This window comes from Lissotriton vulgaris, chromosome 12 (assembly GCF_964263255.1).
Source record: "Lissotriton vulgaris chromosome 12, aLisVul1.2, whole genome shotgun sequence".
NCBI lineage: Eukaryota > Metazoa > Chordata > Amphibia > Caudata > Salamandridae > Lissotriton > Lissotriton vulgaris.
Genome location: NC_141700.1, coordinates 65463672 through 65477222, shown reverse-complemented (window position 1 = coordinate 65477222; position 13551 = coordinate 65463672). Strand labels below are relative to the sequence as shown.

The 13551-nt window shown below is 43.8% G+C and overlaps 1 protein-coding gene across 4 annotated transcripts in view; it reads left to right on the top strand.

Annotated features, from left to right (window-relative positions):
* Positions 1 to 13308, top strand: part of MBD3 (methyl-CpG binding domain protein 3) — a 47970-nt gene extending 34662 nt beyond the window's left edge. For 2 of the 4 annotated variants that reach the window (XM_086947147.1, XM_086947150.1), the window contains one exon: positions 7244 to 13308. The gene's annotated coding sequence lies outside the window, so the exon portion shown is untranslated. The remainder of the gene's footprint in view (positions 1 to 7243) is intronic. The other 2 variants (XM_086947149.1, XM_086947148.1) reach the window with 1 other exon arrangement.
* The last annotated feature ends 243 nt before the right edge of the window (positions 13309 to 13551 follow it).

Here is a 13551-nt window from a genome sequence, read left to right as displayed (position 1 = left end):
AGATGGCCGAACTGATAGGGGGGGTAGAAATAGAAATAGTGGTCCTTTGTCTGTTGTTGTTGCTCTGGGCTCAGAGCAGGACCATTTCACTTTCTATTCAAGGCAGGCACTACTCATAGCTTGCTGGGAGTGAAAGTGGGGGAGTTAGAGGTTAGAGCTGTGGAGCCTCGTGGACATCAAAGGTACCAGCGAGGATTTATTTCTACAGTTTTATGGCCCCATGTTGCTGCTCAAGGAGGTAGTTTAGGAATGTAAGCAGTTTTATGGCCCCCGCCATTTTGTACAAGGAGGTAGTCTAAAAATGTGGGCAGGCGGGTGGGGTGAGATAAATACCTTATGTCTCCCAAGCGTGTTGATCTTGCCAGCAGAATTTTTGATGTTGTAATGCTTAGATCGCCGATAGATCTGATTGTAGTTATGTGTCTGCCCAGTACTTCCCGGTACTTCCGGGAGCCGAACTCCACTAACCGGCGTCCTTCCTGGATCCGCATCCAACCTCCTGTGCTGTGGTGCGGGCGGGAGGGGGTGTCTCAACAGTTTGCCTTGCCTTGTAGCTTATGCCTTGTAACTTGGCGCCTCTTCACTTATCCATCCGTTTCCCGGTGCTTCCGGGAGCCGACTCCACTAACCGGCGTCCTTCATGGTTCCGCCTCCAACCTCCTGTACTGTGATGCGGGCGGGAGGGGGTGATCGCCGACGTTCCCCTGCCAGTCCCGGCACAGCAGCTAGCGGCCTGCGCCTTGGAGCGGGTGGGAGGAGGGCCACTCTCCGGTGCAGCCGGGCGCCTTATCACTTTACAGGGTTTCTGCGGAGTGTGATTTACCTCAGCTGAACTCTCAGAAATGAGCCACCCGCAGGCTTATCTATGCTGTACATGACAAAAATGTAGACGCCATTTGTAGCTGAGGTTAGCCGAGGAATGCAGAGTCGAAATGGATAACATTGTATGGCGCAGCAATATTGAAACACAACGGAGGTCTTGATACACAGACAGCCGGGCGTGCACGGCGATCGCCAGGACTCGCGGGGTCATCAGAGAAGGTGGTTTCCCGTCTTCAGGGTTGTGCGTTCCACTGCGGCGGCCATTTTTTGAAGTTGCGCGATTCGGTGGAACGCACGCCGGGAATGATGTTGTTCTTCTTTGTTTGTTTGCCAAGTAGCCGGCGCTGGTCACCAAGCTACACTCCACAACTCCAGAGTGGTGATCTTCCAGGGCTCGAAGCTCGACCAGCGCTGGAGCCCATTAGTCCACTGCTCCGATGCAGGGGTGGGGGGTGGATTATTGCTAATCCTTTTTCTTTCAGCAGTGGGCAGTATAATCCATTCCCTCTTTAGCTATTTACAGTCAATTACATGTGGATGTGTTATAGTAATAAAGCTTTACAGAGACCCTTCAGATCTGTGTATGTGTCTATTCCCATTTTCCTTTTCAGGCTATGTGTTATAGTGCAGTATTATATTGTTATTGTTATTGTAATAATAAAGGAACCCCAGTTCTTAGTGAACTAGTGTGTAACTGTTGTTTTCTTATGATAAAGCTAACCTTTCTTCTAGCCAGATGCTGTAATGGTAACTGATGGATCAAAAGGGAGGAGGAGCGCCTAAATCAGGGAATAACTTTTGCATATAGTGTGTGACTGCTATTGTTTTATGATAAGGTTAACCTTTCTTCTAGTCAGGTGCTATTATGTGGACGGAGGCGACTCCCGGACAGGTAAATGGTAACTGAATAATGAGGGGGAGAGGAGAACTTGTATTAGATGACAATAAGTTGTACACCGTGTAATTTGGCCATTCTTGTACCACATAAAATATATGAGACATTCCCAGTAGGTAGAGAAACTTCCCAACAGAGAGAGAGAGGGCTGAAGGTATTCATAGGAAAGTGATCGCCGTTGTAAGGCGGCGTTAATGAGAGCACCAGGGGGGAAACTGGTGTGTAATGAGATTGCTGCTAGAGAGAGAGTGGCATTAGTGAGAGCACTGATTGTGGTCAGTGTGTATACCCACAGGATTGTGGCTTGAGAGAGCACTGAGTGTGTCAGTGTGTAATGGTAAGTTATTGGAACTGCCCCCTTCACTATGAGTAGGAGGGTAGCATAGTCTGGGTCTGAGTTGCCGCGAGACTATATTGTATGAGTGTGGTGTAGGGCATGGACGTCCTTAGTAATCAGTGAGTATTCCTAGTAATTCCCATAGATTTAGTGGTGTTTTTGATGATATGAGCTTGTATATTGCGAGTTCCCCATCCTCCGGTAGGTACCCAGGTGCCTGGATAGATGGGTCCTGAGGAGGGAGGTGGTTAAGTTTCGGCTGGGTTGGTGGTGTCTTGGTGAGCTGTTCCTATCTGGTCTGAAAATCCGGTCGTTACACACGCGTTTCAGTTGAGTTGGGACTCTCAACTCCTTTATGCGTTTCCTCCCATACCCTTGATTCCTCGGGTTCTGAGGAAGATTCGCCAAGACCGGGCCCAAGTTATATTGATCACCCCGGATTGGCCAAGAAGGGTGTGGTACACAGATCTTCTCCACATCTCCTTGTGCTCGCCGCTCCGTCTCCCTCACAGGGCAGAGCTCCTCTCCCAGATGGAGGGGCAGGTTCTACACCCCCACCTCCAGACCTTACACCTTCATGCCTGGAGATTGAACGGGGCAATCTGAGTTCCTTTTCTCTTACACACGATGTGGTAGATGTCATTTTGTCGGCCAGGCGGGACTCCACTAAGTCTATCTATTCTTATAGATGGTCTAAATTTGTTGCTTGGTGTGGGGAGAAGTCCATTGACCCTTTAAGGGCTCGTTTGTCCAATATACTTCAATTTGCACTTTCTTTGGCCTAGCAGGGTTTTGCGGTGGCAACTATCAAAGGTTATTTATCAGCCTTATCGGCTTTCCTTTGTTTGCAGGACCAGCCCTCTTTATTTAAATCTCCTATTGTATTACGATTCATCAAGGGCCTTACAAATAAATTTCCTCCAACACCTTTTATTGTTCCTCAATGGGATTTGAACCTTGTGCTTACGTTTTTGATGGGTTCGCCTTTCGAACCATTGCACAAGTGTCCCATGAGACTTTTGTCTTTCAAGTCTGTTTTTCTGGTGGTAATTACCTCGGCAAGGAGGGTAAGTGAGCTTCAAGCTCTTAGTTCAAAGCCCCCGTTTTTGTCCATTCATGCTGATCGAATGGTTCTCAGGACCAGGGCTGCTTTTCTGCCGAAGGTGGTAACTCAGTTTCCCTCCCTACCTTCTATCCTCCCCCTCAGCCTTCCAAGGGGGAGGAAAGGCTTCACCGCTTGGACCGTAAGAGGGCGATGAGTTTCTACCTGGACAGGACGAGAGAGTTCAGGTCGGATGACCAGCTGTTCGTTGGTTTTGCTGGCTGCAAGAAGGTGAAGGCAGTGCACAAGCGCCCGCTCTCGAGATGGATTGTTTTATGCATCAAGATCTGCTACTCCCTGGCGGTTAAGGATCCTCCAGAGGGTATAAGGGCTCATTCTACTAGAGCTAAGTCTTCAACATCTGCTCTTTCCAGAGGTGTACCTGTTGAGGATATTTGTAGAGCCGCGACTTGGGCCTCCCTCCACGCTTTCGCGAAGCATTACTGCTTGGATGCTGAGGTGAGGAGGGACGGCCACTTTGCGCGCTCTGTCCTCCAAGATTTCCTGGTATAGGAGAGTGGACACCCTCCTTCGGGAGTGGGGACTGCTGTGGGACTCTATTCACAAGGTGAGGAATCCACTGGCAGATGTATCTATCAGAAGAACAAGTTACTTACCTTTGGTAACGCTTTTTCTGGTAGATACAGTATCTGCCTGTGGATTCCTCACTGACCCACCCACCTCCCTGTTGTCCACTCTTCTATACCCGAGTTTGTCAATGACATGTTTTATTTTAATTGCATTCCTGCATTTGCTTCACTCTGTGTGTGTTAGCTTGACATTTGTGTACTGTGTATATATCTACTGTCATTGGTCCGTCCGTGTGCCTCGAAGGCACGGAAAAAAGGGCGGAACTGATGTCATCACGCCGGCATGGGCCTATTATGGTGTCGGTGACGTCAGCAGAGTCTCGCGCTATGCCGTGCCTCTATGACGTCGTCGGCGCGAAGCTACAAAAAGAATTTCCGAATGTTGCTGACGCAAGGGGATATTCACAAGGTGAGGAATCCACAGGCAGATACTGTATCTACCAGAAAAAGCGTTACCAAAGGTAAGTAACTTGTTATTTAGTAAAGGTGGTTTTTAAATTGCAAGTCTGAAAATGCCACGTGTAGAAAGTTTTTTCTTCAAAAATAATTACCTGGCCACCAGTTTTGGAACTGCTAGTTACTCATGCAGATTTGGAAATACTACGCATCACGTCATTGCATTTTACTTTCACAGTTTTATTAATTCAACTTAATTCCAAACATCCTTTCATTTTTTTGAAGCATGAAAAGAATACACATTTCATTCATTTATACATTCCTCATGAATAAATGTTAATAAACACATTAAAAAACTGGACAATTCAAAAACTTAAACATGACGACAATAAATTCAAATCTAACGATTAATTCAAACAATTAAACCAGTCGGTGATTCAAACAATGCCTGTATGCGCTATGACATTGAGTATTGTTCAGTTCATTGAGCGCCTCAAACCGGTATACTGCGGGGACAACTTTCTCTGGAAGTGATTTGGTCTCGGGGTATATTTCATGTATTGGCACCCTCTCCAGAGCTGCAATTAATGTGAATCCCTCACAGGCAAAATATTAGCGTGCAGACGCGTTTCTAATCCCCCTCTGCCTCAGGGGATTATCATCAGGGCTTAGACCACAGTGTAATCTAAATTAACAAATCATGAGATGTATAAATAACACACTACATCACCCTTTCTTTCTCAACAATTAATAGGTAAAAAATGGCCACTAAGTTTATCTGGTACCTTATCTTCTTTGCTGAAATCAATCTCCTAATAGTATTTTCTTGGACACCTAAACATGGGTAAATAAATTGTGTAAGTATGAGGTTTTGAGTCTGATCATTTTCAGCAGGTATGGTTCATTTTTGTCTAAATATATGAGACTTACTGGAGTCTTTGTGTTTACTTGCGATGACTCCCACGTTGTATCCTTATTTGCGATTTAATTTGAGCCAAAATATTTCGTTGAGGGCTTTACATTCCACCCTAAAATACAATTAAATTGTGGTTGTGTAGAAAGTTGGCATTTTATTACTTTAACCATTCTGTGCCTATGCCTGTCTCTAAATACACGTCTTGGTCAGGATGATAGTGGGCCTGTTTGTGCAGTCACTCCAGACATTCCTACAAAGGTGTGCCTTGCATATCCTGATGGCCCATTACCAGGATGATCGGCCTTCCTGAGCTAGAATGGTGGGAGGACTTGACACTGACACCTGAATAGGGCTGTGCCTGTCCTCTCACAAATATGTCTCCACCCCCTATAGTGTGTCTGGAACCGGGGAAGGCAGGATCTTGTGCACTACAAAGACCTTTCTTGAAAGTTTGCCTACTTCAAAGGCTGAAACGGGTATAAGTATTGCATCTCTGACACCATATACTCAGAACACTTCTGGCCTGAAGACATTCTGCTACGAAGAAGAGTTGGAGGGACTGCCACTTTGCTGTTTGCTTTGCTGTTTGCTTTGCTGTGTTGGCCTGCTGTGTCTGTCCTGAGTGCAAAGACTGGAGTTAGCTTTCTACATCCTGCTTCCAAGGTTCTCCAAGTCCTTGATTTGAGCTTGCATCCTGTTAAGAAGTCTCTGAGCCATCAAACCTTTCACCTGGACTCTGTTGCTGTGAGTCCTTCTCTGTAAAATTGTGCCAAATCCAGTCCCTGGGCCCTTGGAAGTGAGTTCTGGTGATACAAAGAAGAAAATTCATGCATCAACTGTCATTCGGAATCTGCGCAGTACCTCCAAAACTCGACTCTTCGTCGCTATCTGCTCCGAGGTTCGACCGCTCAAGCCATTAGACCTATCCTCTCCCAAAGTTTACATACATTTATTAATACACTTGATAATTTAATTTATTACGCATTATTACATTCATTTTTTACCTTCATTGTGATTTACATAATTACCATATCAAAATGTCATTTTGTTAATTACATTATTCCCTATTTGTATAAAGTTAGTGGGTTTTTATTGTGTTTTCAATTTCTTAGCTATGTTGGTACTTCTAAATGCTTTACATGTTTTCTCAAGTTAAGCTTGTCTGTTCTGTTCCATAGTTACCAGAGGTTGATCAGGTTAACATTTTTTAAACTTATGCTGGACCCAAAAAGAAAGTGATGTGACATTATCACTCGTGGTGGACTCCCATACTCCCCAAATAATCCACTTTATCACACTAACTACGCAGAATTAGATCTCATTAGCCCTCTAATCTCCCCCCCCACCCCACACTGGCTTCCTTTGGTTAAATTTAGCACAATGTATAGCTCTGTGCGTTGCTCATAATGATATCCTTCATTATGAACCTTTCATGCAAGGTTGCTCCATTCTAGGTTGGCCTTGCTATCCTTCACTTGAAAAAGTCTGGTGCTAACTCTTCTTCCATCCAGACAGCAGAAAACTATATTCCTGTGAGAATAAAAATTACCATCCATATTGATTTTTGAGTGCTAAAACCTGGATATCAAACACAACACTCACAAGACAATGGTAGAACGGAAAATACATTCTTGCACAACTGTGCCTATTTTTACAAATTTGTGCTCCAACACCTGCTTTAACTCGGCTAAAAAAAATTCACAACATGATTGGAGCGCACCCAGTGCCTCCCACAAAGAATCCACTACAAACCGTTCTCCACCCTGGCATATTTAAAGGTTTCTTAGTTCCCTGAACTCCAACAGATTGCTTCACCGCCTTGACAAAGGGTAAAGCACTGTATTTTTTCAATGCTACAACACTGAACAGGAAGGAAATGGGGCCAGTCTTTTGGGGTTGCAGCAGAGCTTGGGAGTATTTAAACTCATTCAGGTCGGGTCTAGCCTTAGTCCTCCTGGTAATTAATGTGCTTCCCATCCGAGTGATCGGAAGGCTAAGTTGACTGCATTCGTTATCTCTACAACCTTTTATTTGAAAACCTTTTTTAAGCGCCTCTGGTGATGGAGCTTGTCCTAAAGCACTAAAATATAATGGTTGATCAACTTTGACTATTCGTTATCTCTGTGTTTCTTTTTAATCTTGCTGTACAAAGAGTTAATTTTCATTTGTTTCTTCCTTTTTACAGGTTCCTTTATTCATCCAAGTGTTTAAATTTTGAGCTTGCCAAACTGGTAAAACACACCCAGTGCATCTGTGGGAATTGATTCATTGGTCAAACAGCCTCATTTGTGAGAGTGCTTGTTGTCAAGCATAGAGTAAGATATCTGCCAAAGACCTCTTTTGAGGTTAAAATGTACGAAGGAACTGGCCGAGATGTATTTATCTACTTCAAGATAATTCGTACTTTGGTGAACTTGTAAAATGTGCAAGGGAGATGCCAGTGAGGAGACCGCCATTTTTTTCCTATCCATTTATTTTGAACCCCTCCCAGTCTTCTTTGCAGTCTCTATTCCAACTGTATAGTTTAACAATCATTTCCTTTTACCACCATATGGATAGCTAATGGGACATGTTTCCCAGATTTCTTCAGAATTTCTGTTGGCAGAAAATTGATGCGAAGATGTACGGAAAAGATTTTACAATGTAAAACTGTGATACCTCAATTTGTCCCTTTTTTCGACTGATTTTTGGTCTTTTCTACATTTTCCAGCTTTTCAGATTGTGTGTAACAACCCTGCAAAGTGATGCTGGACAGCTGGAATGTGATTCATTGGCTCATACAATATGCTTAAGTCTGAAAGAAGCCAAAAGAATCTGATGAAAGCCACTGTGTCTTACAAATGGTATATGATGAGTATTGTTACCATACAGTACAAATTGAGTTATTATGCTGGCAATTTTTTAATTGGTCCTAGGAAAACCATTGTTGGTAATTTTGTCCCTAATATTTATCGGTTTGAATAATGCATACATCCCTGCTCCTCTACCCCCCCCCCCCCCCCAATAAAATACTACTGTGAATGAATGAAGTGCATACGACTAAAGACTAATGAAGTAAAGTGCTGCACCTGAAGACGTTTTTGGACCACCATACAATATTTTTCAGTTCTGCTTATAAGAAATTGGGTCTCATTACTTGCCCATGATAGTGCTTCGTATTTAATGCACTGAAGTCCATCTATTTAACTAGACCTGCTGATCTTTCCCTGTTGTTTTGACATATTCCACCTTGGTTTCCTGCCTGTTGATTTTGCTAATATGTTTAGTGTTTTTCATTTTTAAAGTTTTATCCACCCCCTACTTGTGCAGTATATCAAAATATACTAGCCTAAATGTAGCTTTTAAATCCAAACCTACAGCCAAAACTACACAAGGTATTTGCTCAACAAGCATGTAGACAGTAAAACTTTAGGTATGTAGGATACGTACTTGCTTTTAGCCTGTTTTCTGCCCACTGACCCAAGGAAATTGAGATTTCCTCCTTGCATAAGGTGAGGACCCATTTGGGAAATGGGTAGAACAGAATCTGCTGATTAATATTATGGTGTTAAAAATGAATGTCCAAGAAATGAAATTATTTCTATGTGTAATTTGCCTTTATTCTAGATAATACTTCTTATCTTGTGTATTTGGCTGAGACTAAACTTAGACTAAAGAGAACTTTGGCTTTTAGTATAGAACTTTCTGAAGGATACTTGTGCCTGCAGGTTCTTCACCTCTTGAATGCTCACTCAGTTGCTATACTGGTCCGGGCAAAATCTCTTCATAGCTCTTCTGCACGGGTAGGAGACACATGGCTCCATTTGATGCCAGAAGTGGCTTTCCTGTGATGTTGCCAACCTCCTAAAGTGCCCATTTAATGCGGTTCTGGAGCTCATTTTCTCCTCAAAATGTTTCACAGAAAGTACCGCAACGAAGTCGTCCCCCCCTCCCTAATTGTTTGGGGTTTAAACTCTGTCAGGACTATAAGGGACAAGGGCAAATCACCCCCCCCCCCCCCCCCCCCCCCCCCCCCATCACACACATTTGACAAGGCTGTGCTGGTTAAGTTCTAATCTTGACTCCATATCCTGTAAGTCATGTCAGAGCATGCAACCCTAGGCCATAAACGAAAGGAGTCCAAGCTCATCATGGTCAGAGCAAAGGACAGTAGATGTAGGTATTGAGCTAGGTCCTGCTCCTGAATTCCACCAGAATTGAGATTCTGGCAGAAGAAATATAAAAAGGAGAGGAGGTACGGAAGCATGCAGAAGCAACGTAAGTCATAGAGGCTGCTTTCTGACTCTGTTTTGCAGCGGTATTTGTTCCAAATTAACCACCCCCTGGTACACCACTGGTGGCTCCAGTGCCGCTATACCCACAGCAGTACCGGGAATTCCCATGGGTGCCCGCAGCGGATCTGGCATCGTATCTGAATGCCAAATCGAAGTGTTTCAGTGTCCAGTGGTCCCCTTGTAAGCAAGCGCCTTTCGCCCCCATGGGGACTGTATGTGACCGTCGACGTGGCCCCTGGCACCAATGCATCTTTCTTCAAGACCTTCCTTGTTGGTGCAACCAGTTCCTGATGTAGCCCTGGCTCCAGCTCCTGTTTTAACTCCTGCGCCGCCATCTTCAGGCTCCCAGCCTTCAATTTATATGTCCGGGAGGGAGACAAAACATTTATTGGAAGAACGGAATCCGATGTATGACCTGCTTGGTACGGCCTCTGACCAGGATGATAATCAAGAGCCTATGCAGAAATTCCAGGGCCTTGTGGAGGTTAGCAATTCTCACAATTCGATATGAGTAGAATTTACAGACCCATCAGGATCGCAACAGACATTTTAGAGCTTCCCTTGCGCTCTGTGGAGACTTAGGCTGACATCCTCAAATGCTACCAGTATCCTCAAATGCTACCACTACCCACACTTCATAATGCCCTGTGGATCTTGTCAAGGACCAAACCATCTTTCGCTCCTGCGGTCAACCACCCTAATGTCTGGAGATATTGTTTGTCCCTCTTTAACCTCAAGATGGTATCCTATTTGAGGAAACCCTTCTATTGAAAATCTCATCACCCATGGTTCATCTTCATCCAGTCTAACGCCTAGGAATTTTCCAACAGCTCCTGGTGGTAAGGGTTAAAAAAAGATAGAATCTTGGGACAAAACCTTTGTGACTGGAAGCCTAGCCCTCAAGTCCTTAAACACCATCAACTTAATGGGACGTAATGTTCACATCTTCTATGCATCAGCCATATCCCGGATCTCTAATCTTCAACAGGAACTTCAGGCCCACTTGCATGACCTTATCCGATATAGGTAGGCAGCATCAGACGAGGTCATCAAGTCAGGCCTGGACATGGCAGAATTGGTAGCCATATCTATGGGGGATGTCTGTCGCCGTTAGACAACGTATCTGGCTAAGAACTGCAGGATTATCATCAGGCGTCCAATCCACACTCTTAGTATTCCCTTTCAAAGGCTCTAAATTATCTGGGGAAGGATAATTCAGCTTTGCAACGTTTTAAGACCAATTTGGCTTTTCCCTTGGTCTGCTGCCCAAAGAGACCAGGGTACTACTAACTTGTCCTCCCCTATCACCACAGACAAGCAGCTCTAGTTCTCATTGGCGACCCCTTTGAGACTGGTAGGAGGACTTGTTTCACTTTTTCCACAGGCCTGGAAGGCCATCACTTCGCACCAGTGGTTTTTGTTTTATAAATCATGGAATAAGGGTATACCGTACCCCTCCTAAAACCACCAGCCCCAGTCAGAAATTCCATGTGTATCAAGTAGATCTCTTCACCACTTGTTCCAATTTGCATTGCTCGAAGTTGTGTGCTTCCCAGTATCCGAGGTAAGGAGCATTAGGGACGGTGTTTTGGTAGGAACAGAACTTTCCTCGCCACTTCATGTTCCTTCCAAGGCGTGGTATGCAAATGTATTCACCCCCCACCTGCACTTCCAAAGCCTCCACCTTCATGCTTGGAGATTGAGCTGGTACATTTAAATGCCTTACACGTACCGGATGATGTGATGAATGTGATCTTATCCACCCTTTTTTCTTCCACCAAGTCTTGTTTATTCTGGAAGGTGACACAGGTTTATGGTTTGGCATCAGACACCAAGTTGACCCATTGAAAGCTTGTGTGTCTGATAACCTCATTTTCTATTTCGCTGTGCCTGGAGTAAAATGAAAGGGTACCTGGCAGCCTTGTGGCCTTTCCGCTGCCTCACAGGCCAGAAGTTTATGTTCAAATCTCCCACTGTTATATGGTTCTTGAAAGGTTTGACTAATATGTTTACTTCCACTCCATTTGTTATGCCACAGTGCAATCTTAACCTGTTTTTTTAACGTTCCTTAATGGGGGTAAGAATACAAACCCCCTTTACGGTTGTCCTATTAGTCTTTTCACTATTGAGAAGCTTTTTCTTGTTGTATTCACTATCGCAAGGGGTTCTCAGCGAGTTGCATGCACTGAGCGTCAGGCTTTCATACACATCCTTTTATCCTGACAAGTTAGCCTCTGAATAGGAGCTGTCTTTCTCCAATGGGTGGTAACCTCCCGTTTCAACTGGGTCAGTCGGCAACTCTGGCATCCTTCACCCAACCGAGGAGAAAAAGGTGGGACATGCTGATCGGAAAACAGTACAATGTGTGCAGCAGGAAAGGGAAAGCAGTACAGAAAGCAACCTTTTCCCAGTGAATTATCTTGTGCTATAAGATCTGATATGCCATGTCCCAAACATAACCTCCAGAGGGCATTAGAGCACACTCCTTGAGAGCCCAGCCTTACACTTCTGCTCTAGTTGGAGGAGTCCTAATTGGTGAAAAATGCAGAGCGGCGACTTAACCCTACCTTCGCAAAGCACTGTGGCTTGGATTTGGAGTTGAGAAGAGATGATCATTTTGACCCTTCTGTTCTCCAGTACTTTCTTGTTGAACCATCCATCAAGGCACTCCTTCCTGGATATGAGTTGCTTGGGAAGCTATTCAAGAGATGAGGAACGTGCAGGTGGAAATATCCAACAGAAGGAAAAGTTACTTACCTTCCCTAATGATTATTCTGATGGATAATCTTATTTACCAGTAAATTCCTCAACTATCCCGCCGACCTACCCATTTAGCGAGATGACTTTGAACCCATATAATAATGTTCCAAACCGTTTTTCTGCTGCACTACAAACTTATCCGAAGTCATTCAACCTGCTGTATCGGCGTCGCTGAAAAAATTGATGAAAAATTGATGTCAGCACGACGATGATGACTTATAGAATCAGTAACATCACTGGAATGTCACCCCCAGTGCCGAATTGAGCTGGGCTCCCACTGTCGTTTGGAACGAGCTATGGAGAAAATTTTTACAGATCAATCTGGCTCCCAGGTGAGAGTTCATGAGGTGAGAAATCTGAAGGTAGGTAGAGTATCCACTAGAAATATTGTTACCGAAGATAAGTAACTTTTCCTTTGAAGCCCTGTTGTCAAATTGCTGACCTGACTTCCATGTTTTTCTATGGCACGCTTAACCCTTTTTTTTTATTTTTTATCATGCTATGGCAAAATGTGACCTAGAGGCAAATGAGCAGGTCTTTGCAATGTCAGCACAGTGGCCTCAACTTCTGTTAAGAATTTGCCCCATGGGATGTTGGACTCTGTACTTGATGCTCTGGAAATAATTTGTGAACATCTACAGCAAAATTTATATCGTGTTTCTTCACAAGCTGTCATTTTATCAATTGGAATTTGTTTGGCGAGAAGGGATGGGCTCTATAAAAATAGATTTTGTGTTCTAGTTTTATTCTATATGTGTGTAATTAAGTTTTTAACATGAGTATTCTATAGTCATTTGCTGTGCACTACTCCACCACCGAGGGTTTGAGTGTGGGAAAAATGGGGGGGTATTTTCATTTGTGCATCTATCCTCTGTGCTTTATTATGTCTAATGATGTCCAGCATAGGTACACAATAACCCTAATGCATGACCATCATCTTAACATTCTACTCTCAGCGGTCATCTTTGGAAATATAGTGTTTCTTATTTGTGTTGGAATTTTTGGCTGTAAATATTTTTTGTGGAGATGTCTTGCCTCTTCTCACTCAGCATATACATCATTTTAGTATGTGTAATATTTTTTCTTAATGTCCATTTGTGAAGGCAGTTACACCAACCATAGTTTTTTAATCTACTCCTATATCAAGTGTTCTGTCACCAATGGGTCTTGTCCGCCCTATGCAAAGCACCCTAATAAACAAATGAATAAGCAAGGATTTGCATGGACTTTGAACATTTTTTTTCTTAGAGCTAGAGATTCTTCAGCATTGGAAGGAGGAAGCCTCCTCTTCGACCGAGCCTGAGCTGTTACTGAAACCTTTCAAGTATCCAATTGTTTAACATTCTGCTATTTGTGTCATCAGAGGTACCCGTTGGTCAATATACATACAGCCTGTAAATTGTCTTCCAACGTGCCAAGATAAAATATGGTGTCAACATGGAGAATGCTTATTTATTTA